This window comes from Bos grunniens, chromosome 21, assembly GCF_055505025.1.
Source record: "Bos grunniens cultivar Pamir isolate PY7600 chromosome 21, Bosgru_T2T1.0, whole genome shotgun sequence".
Classification (NCBI taxonomy): Eukaryota; Metazoa; Chordata; class Mammalia; order Artiodactyla; family Bovidae; genus Bos; species Bos grunniens.
The window spans coordinates 5,936,892-5,944,909 of record NC_141185.1 but is presented as its reverse complement, the minus strand read 5'-3'; the positions used below and the strand labels follow the sequence as shown (position 1 = coordinate 5,944,909).

Sequence of the window (8,018 nt, the reverse complement as noted above, 5' to 3'; positions counted from 1 at the left end):
AGCCCGGGCACCACAACCACTGAGCCTGTCGTCTAGAGCCTGTGCTTTGCAACGAGAGAAGCCCCGCAGCCAGAAGCCTCTGACTGTGTGCTGCCTCTAGAGAGTAGTCCCCACTCTCCTCAACTAGAAAAAGCCCACACACAGCAGTGAAGAACCCCACAAACTAAAACACCAGAAATAAGTTAACTAATTAAAAAAAGAAAGAAAGAAACTGTCCTGGGCCCCCTGCCTGGGGTACGTGTCCCAGACAGATTCCCCGCCGCCCCACCCGTCACTATACCCGGGAGGGTGTGGATTTGGGGTGTCCTTGCTGTACGTCTGCTCCTCAACCCTTGCTGCAGTCTTGAATAATGGCTCCCAGGGATCTTCCCATTTAGCAGATGAGAAAACTGAGGCTCGGGGGAGGCAGTGACCTGCCCGGCACAGGTGGGTGCTCTGCACTGGGATAGAGCCGCTGGACATGGGAACCTACAGTAAGAGCGGCTGCACCTGCGCCTCTGGGCATGGCGTTGGACCTCCGGGTGCGGCTGTAGCTGCAGATTCCTTGCTGAGTGAGGGTCCTATGCTCTCCCAGCCCCCTGCCAGACCCGAGCTCTAAGTTGGGCCCTTATCAAGCTACACACTACCCCCTCAGTTTCCATCTACCTGCTTTGGGGTGGGGGTCAGGGGGAAGGCCAGAACCTTCTATGTCAGCTGGACCAGCCTATGGGATGGAGACCAGAAACTTTTCTTTTTAAGTGCCCCCCATCAGGAGATCCAACCTTCCCTCGTGGCTCAGCTGGTAAAGAATCCGCCTGCAATGAGGGAGACCTGGGTTTGGTCCCTGGGTTGGGAAGATCCCCTGGAGAAGGGAAAGGCTACCCACTCCAGTATTCTGGTCTGGAGAATTCCATGGACTGTATAGTCCATGGGGTCACAAAGAGTCGGACACAACTGAGCGACTTTCACTTCACAGGAGTCCCCAGGGTGCGCAGGGCTGGTACCAGCCCCTGGAGCCCAGGCAAGATGGACACGATTAAGACCAAGGTCCTGCAGCCGGACCTCCTGGGGTCAAATGCTACCCCATCTGTCACTGGTTATGGGGCTTGGCCCCCAGTCTCCCTATCATAAGGGAGGACAGATAATATTACCCACATCCTAAGGTTGGTGGGAGAGTTAAGAGCGTCCTCCGAGGATGGTGCCCCGCACAGAGTCTTCCACGGTGGGCCATGGCTGCACACCCAACCGCGGCGGCATCTTGACTGCTGTTCCCTCAGTGCAGTTCCCAGAAGGGACGCATGGTGGCGCCCCGGCGCAGCGCTCGGATCCGCGTCCGGCCCCGGGCCGTGTGGACGATGCCTCTCCGCCGCTCCGAGGGTCCGGAGGTCCGGAGGGCTAGGCACTCGAGGCGACGCCAGCAAGCCCAGCCTCCCGAAGGAGGGGTCAGGGCGAGAGGGTGCGACGCTGGCCACCCCCTCCCCCCCGACCCCCGGTCAGGCGCGGGTGGTCTGGGGCCTCCAGTGACCTTGGGATGGCGGTGGGGAGGCGGGCATCGCGGTCCCCATTTCAGAACCGGGGCCACTGAGACGGGAGAAGGTCGGGCTGCTGGGGCGGCCGGGGCGCTGCCACGCGTGGGGGTGCGGCGATCACTCGGTGCCTCCATCTTCCCTCTCCTGTGGGGAGGCCTGGGTCTGGCGGGGGCGATGCTGGCAGGCCCGCGGTGGGACGAACTGGGCCGTCTGGACTCACCCAAAAAGGGTCCGGGGGTGGGGAAGGTGGGGGAGAGAAACGCGTGAAGCTGAGTCCGGGGTCAAGCTGTTTGCTGCTGCCGCACCAGGTGGCTCTGGTCCCCTCCCTGCCCTGCTGTTCCTTCCCGCAGGACAGCGGGCAGCGACGGTCCTTTCCCAGCTCGCCGCCTCTCTGTCAACCTGGACAAGGTGCGATGGGTCTACACGCTCACGCTCAGGACGCTTCCAGCCTGCCCACTCACCGAGCGCCCCTGATTCCCCAGTGCTGAGCTGCTGCAACACCCCGACTGCATTTTATGCTCCCTGGACGTCATCTCCCTGTGCCCTCCCCACCCCCAAGGGTCTGGAGACTTGCGGGGGGCGGGGGGGGGGAGGGACCCCGGGGGAGGGACCCCCGGGGTGTCTCTGGCCAGGCCAAGGGGGAAGTGGCCTCGGGAGCTTTGTCTGCAGGTGTGGCTCCGCCCAGCTGCAGCCCGGTGGTAGGTGTTTTTTGTCTGAACGCTGGGCCCGGTGGGTGCTGGCGTGGAGTTGCCGGGCAGCTTGGTGGAAGCCCACGTGGGTGGCCAGAGGACCACAGCAAGCTGCCCAGCCGGGAAGGCACTGGGTGGGGTTCCTGGTGGTCTCGGCCAAGCAGGCCTGCTGTCCTCTACCCTGGTCCAGGGTCAGGGAGGTCCAGGCGGTGGGACCCCACAAACAGTGTGGGTGATCACGAGAGGGGCTGGCCGCCTGCAGGTGGCCTCAGGGCAGGGGCCAGAGGGGACTCAAGCCGGGGCTTGGTTCTGCGTCGCACGGTCCTGCGTCGCACTCCGCTGCACGGATGCTTGTTCTCCTCTGAGGCGAGAATCCTGCGTCTTCAGGGGGCTTCCTGACCAGTGTCTGACCCCAAGGAGGGTCTCGACCCCCTAAATGCGTATCTGCCCAGACCTTACCCTGGGCTCCAGACAGTCTTGGACATCTCTGGCTGGATGTCCAAAAATAAGTCTGGCCGGGGGAGAGACAGACACTGGGGGTATTTCTGGCAGGCGACAGGAGACTTACCCAGGAGGGTCATTTCTCTGAATCAGGGAAACCGTAGGGACGGATGGTCTGGAGCTTTAAAAACGCTCATTTCTCCCAGAACGTGGTTCTCCCTCACTTCTCTCTGGAGGAAACCATGGTTACCTTCCTGGTCTTGCCCAGCTTAGGCAGCCTTGGCTGGGGAGCTGGACCCGGCCAGTCATGCAGAGTGGTCACCCCCAGGGTGGGGGCCCTGAGGTCTCTGCGGAGGACAGGGACCAGTGGAGGCCTGAGCCTCCCGCTCTTGGCTGGCTCGGGGGGCAGGCAGACCCTGTCTGCCATGCCCGGGTCCCAGGCCTGCCTGGGAGGAGGCTCCATGGGCCTCAGGGTGGAGAGGCCGGGCAGGAGGTGGTGGGGGTGGGGGTGATCCAGGGCCTTTCATTCAGAATCCCGGCCTCCCAGGTGGGGTGTGGAGGGCCCCAGAGTCAATGCCAGGCGGGCAGGGGCAAAGGCTCATCTCTTTTCCCCACTCCCTGTCCTTGGGCCCAGCTCTGCTGGTCCAGGATTCGGGGGGGACAAGGGCGGCGATGATCAGGGGCAGTCTCCTGCCTCCCCCAGCCCAGGGGCAGGGCCTCCAGGCGGCCCTGGGATCCTGGCTGAGGAGGAGTCTGGGATGATGGGGTTGGCTCACCCATCGAGCCCCTGCTGCTTAGCCAGCCCCAGGCCCAGCTGTACAGTGACCCTGGGCCCCTTTCTACAGACAAGGTCCCAATGGTGGGGCCTCACTGTTCCTGGGGGGCCTCACCCCTGCTGTGAGCCCAACAGCCTGAGGAGGAGGCCAGCCCCTCCCCACCAGCCGCGCCCCCCAAACCCCTAAGTGATGGCAGCTCCTTGGCTCCCACCCAAGGGGAAGGGGATTGCCCCAGGGAACTCACACACGCCCTCACACCCTGGGGACCCCCAGAGCAGCTAACAGGTCCCTCAGGCTTCTTTCCTGGCCAGAAGCCTGGAGACGGGAGGCTCACCCAAGGCCACCCAGGTGGTCGTCAGCTTAAGAGGGCCTTGGGTGCGGGAAATCAGCTCCCAGGACCACACTGGAGTGTGTGTGTGTGAGCGCACGTGCAAGCTGCATGCCTATATGTCCATTCATGGGCTTCTCTGGTGGCTCAGATGGTAAAAAATCTGCCTGCAATGCAAGAGACCCGAGTTCAATCTCTGGGTCAGGAAGATCCCTGGGAGAAGGGAATGGCAACCCACACCAGTATTCTTGCCTGGAGAATTCCTTGGACAGAGGAACCTGGCGGGCTACAGTCTATGTGGTCGCAAAGTCGGGCATGACTGAGCGATTAACAGCTTCACTTCGTGTCTCTCATGTATCTCTGTGTGTCTAGGGTCTCCCCATCCCTGTGTATCTCTGTCTCTCACAGGTGAGGTGAGTGTGTGTGTCTCAGCGTCCATATCTGCATGTCTCGGGCTGCGTGCATCTGGGTGCGTCTGCTGTGACCTGTTTTAAGCTAAGGTGGTGGGCAGACCCGGGAGGTATTACAATACCCGCTGGTGTTTGGCACTTACTGGGCATTGCACACCCCATCCTAACCCCGACAGGTTAGGTGGCCTGCCCAGGGCCGCACACAGGGTGGGGGTGGGGGGGTCCACCCAATGCGCACATCCTCTGCCCTTCTTCAAGTCATGGCCACCAACGCCCCAGGTGAGGCTCCTTGTTTGAAACCTTCCTGCCTCTATTTACAGGGGGTCCCAAGGCCCAGGGAGACAGGTCTCCAGCAGGAGGGAGGTTCCTGGACCCCTGAGACCCAGCCGGGGCCCACGGGAAGCTGGACTTCCGCCTTGACCCCGCCATGCTCCGATGCCCTCCTGCCTCTGATCAGGCCAGCCCTGACCCTCTCACCCTCCCGGGTCCCCTCACTCCCAGCGCCGGTGCAGTTTGGCCGAACAGTGGGAACTCGGGGGGCTGGTGGGGGAGCAGGTGTGGGGGTGTGGGGAGGTGCAAGGCTCGAGGTCCCCAGGCGAGGTCACTGCGAGGCTGGTGGTCGCCCTTCCCTGGGAAGGGGGCGTGGCTTCCCCCTGAGACCACACAGTGTAGGGGAGGGCTCGGGAGGGACCCCAGCTCAGGGCTACCCCCTCAACCCTCTGTTCCCTTCCAGCACCTCAACTGCAGCCAACTGCCAAGGCCACAGGGCAGCCCGCCTGCCCCTCGCCCTGTCACACCTCGTCTGTTCCCTGCGTGCCCCAAGCTCTGGGCCAGGGCTGACCTCCACTCTGAAGCTGACCTTCTTCCTGCCCAGGTGTGGGCTCCCTGTCTAGGTGCCTGCCTGCTCCTCCCTGGCCCCGCCCTCACCCCACTGCCCCCCACGTGCCCGTGAGCCCCCCAGGAGGCTGTGCCCATGTCCCACTCAGGCCCCAGCACAAGTGCCCGTGGGTGACTGAAGCGGCATCAGACATTCAGGAGCCGAGACCACGCCAGCCTGGATGCTGTCCGACGACAGGGACGCTGATGACCGAGCAGACAGAGGGTGGAGGTGCAAGAGTACACGCTGTGCACACACGTGCACACATGGCCCCACCTCTACACACGCAGGAATGTACACACACATACACACACTCCCATGCACACAGGTGTGCACCACACCACTGCTGCACGCGTGTTCACAGACACGCATGCAGTGGGCCCGTGGCTGCGGCAGTGACCTCCAGAGCTGAGGAATCAAGTTGTTTTTTCCCCAGGACACATTCCCACACTAAAGAAAACAGGAAGGGACTTGGGGCCGGGACAGGAAGAGGAAGTGGCCTGCGCACAGGGAGCCGGCTCCAGCCGGGTGGACCCCAGGCGGCTGGTTTGGGTGGGACTCAGGAGCAGACAGACAGACAGACGGCTGCAGAGTGGGAGGTGGAGCGTCCTCCAGGGCGTCTCGGCCTTGGTGCCGGTCCTCACCGAAGGCCCCTCCCGCTTCCAGGTGAGACACCGAGGCGGGGGTCAGCTCATCCCAGTCACCGAGGAGGGCAGGGGAAGCTGGCATGGGAGCCCGGCCCCTCTGACGTCACGTGCCCCCAGCCCTGGTGCTTCGGCCCACGTGGCAGTGGGTGAGGAGAGGCCTCTGCCGAGGATGCTAGGGGCCTTGGTGGGGCTCTTTCTGTAACCCGGTGGCTTGTCCAGTGCTGGGCGAGCCCATGGCACCTGGCCTGGCCTCTGGCAGTCTCGGGGGGCACCCTCTAGGGGGCCCTGCACATGCACTGCAGGACACACACAAAGGAGCCATCAGCAGCCCAGCCTGCGAGCCATGGCTCCCTCCCCGGGACTGGGCATGTCTGATGGCAGGGAATCTGTGGGGTCCCTGCCCCCAAGCCTGGCCCGGGGCTGGGTACAGGAGGTGCTGGTAAATGCTCCACCGATGTGGCATTGGAGGCACAGAGAGGGACCACGACTGGCCCAAGGCCACACAGCGAGGCCAGTCTGATCCCACTCGTGTCGTCCCGCTGCAGCTCCAGGGGAAAGCAGGGTGGAGGCCTGGGCACGTGGTCCCAGCCTGTCCCAGGCCCTCCCTGGGGACATAGACTGCTGCAGTATCTTGTTAGTCCTCCAGACCCAGCAGGCAAGACTCCCCCCGGCCCTGCAGGTAGGGGCGCCCAGGGAAGCTTCCTGTCCTTGCTGACCTGCCTCTTTTCTTCCCTGCACGTCCTCCCAAGGCACAGGGCAGCTGGGTGTTCACTTTTATCTCCAGAATCCCAGTCTTAGGATAACATCTAGATGGTGGGAAGGAAGGAGGAGGTTGGGGCGGGGATGGGGGTCGGTTTAGGGCTTCAGAGACAGATAGTCTTGTTTTGTCTTTTTTTTTTTTCATTTAAATGAAAATCTTGTTTAGGAGGGACCCAGGATGACCAACAGTCCTGGTTTGCCTGGGACAGAAGTTTTGCAGGACGCATGAAGATTTTCAGGGCTAAAACAGGGAGAGGTCCAGGGAGACCAGGACAAGTTACCCTAGAAGGACTCCAGAGACATTTAATCTAAGTCTACCTGATGCTGAACTCTGCACTGTGTCCCCAGCCAGTGGCTGTCTAGCCCTGCTTACACACCTCCACTAACAGTGAGCTCATCACCTTTCAGAGGAGCAAGAGCCAACCAAGAGGTAGAAACAGGCAGGACCAGGCAGTGACCACAGTGAGGTCAGAGTTTGCAGAGCAGAATGTAGGGGCCCCTGACCAGCCTTTAGGGGCAATCAGACAGGGCTTCCCAGAGGAGGAGACTAGAGAAGAAGACAGGGAATTCCTGAGCAAGGGGATAGTACAGGCAAAGGCCAAGAGGCCTAGACCCACCTCCCAGGGAGTGAATGTCTTTGCTGTTCACTCTGACAGCTGATGTGACTCTAAGCCCTCCCCCCCATCTCTGGAAAGGGGGCCCCTCCTGCCTTCACACCCCACACCCTCACCCCCCCCACCCCCAGTCTCCAGGCTGGGAAAGGTCTCACTGTCAATGGAAGAGCTGCTGGATGCCTTGGAGTGCCATTCCACCCCTGCCCCTCATTTTCTGAGGCACGAAAATCTGCCCCCTCCTCCGGGAAGCCTCCCCTAGCTTCCCCAGCCCTGGATGCCCCCTTCCACCTGGACCAACCTTCTTCTCTCCTTGGGGTCCCTACACCTTCAGGGCCCCGTGTCACTCCCCAGTTGAGCTTTCCTGCCTCTTACTTTCACACCTACTGGTCTCCCTGGAATGTCCTTTTATCCCCTGAAAAAAGCTTTCTAATCCATCAAATATGGAGAAGGCAATGGCACCCCACTCCAGCACTCTTGCCTGGAAAATCCCATGGACGCAGGAGCTTGGTGGGCTGCAGTCCATGGGGTCGCTAAGAGTCGGATACGACTGAGCGACTTCCTTTCACTTTTCACTTTCATGCATTGGAGAAGGAAATGGCAACCCACTCCAGTATTCTTGCCTGGAGAATCCCAGGGATAGGGGAGCCTGGTGGGCTGCCATCTCTGGGGTCGCACAGAGTCGGACACGACTGAAGCGACTTAGTAGTAATATCCGTCAAATATGGAACTCAAATGCCAGCTCTTCCAGGAAGCCCTTCAGGATTTCTCTGACTGGAGTTGATACCAGCCTTCCCTTTCAGTCACTCCACTCCCTCTGTGCTGACCTCGCGCCTGGGTGGTGGGTGGGGGTGGGCAGCCACAGGCACCCAACCCTAGGAACTCAGCCCAGAGCCCTCCACCTGCCTCATTGCCCTGGTCTCTGGTCCTTGTGGAGGACCCAGGAGCAGAAGTGGGTTGGCTTTTAAGGCA

The 8,018-nt window shown here is 61.6% G+C and overlaps 1 protein-coding gene across 1 annotated transcript in view; it reads left to right on the top strand.

Moving 5' to 3' along the window:
* The first annotated feature begins 5,532 nt into the window (after positions 1-5,532).
* The window catches only part of EML1 (EMAP like 1), a 204,356-nt gene continuing 201,870 nt past the window's right edge, over positions 5,533-8,018 (top strand). Inside the window, exon 1 of the mRNA XM_086362994.1 lies at positions 5,533-5,695. The gene's annotated coding sequence lies outside the window, so the exon portion shown is untranslated. The remainder of the gene's footprint in view (positions 5,696-8,018) is intronic.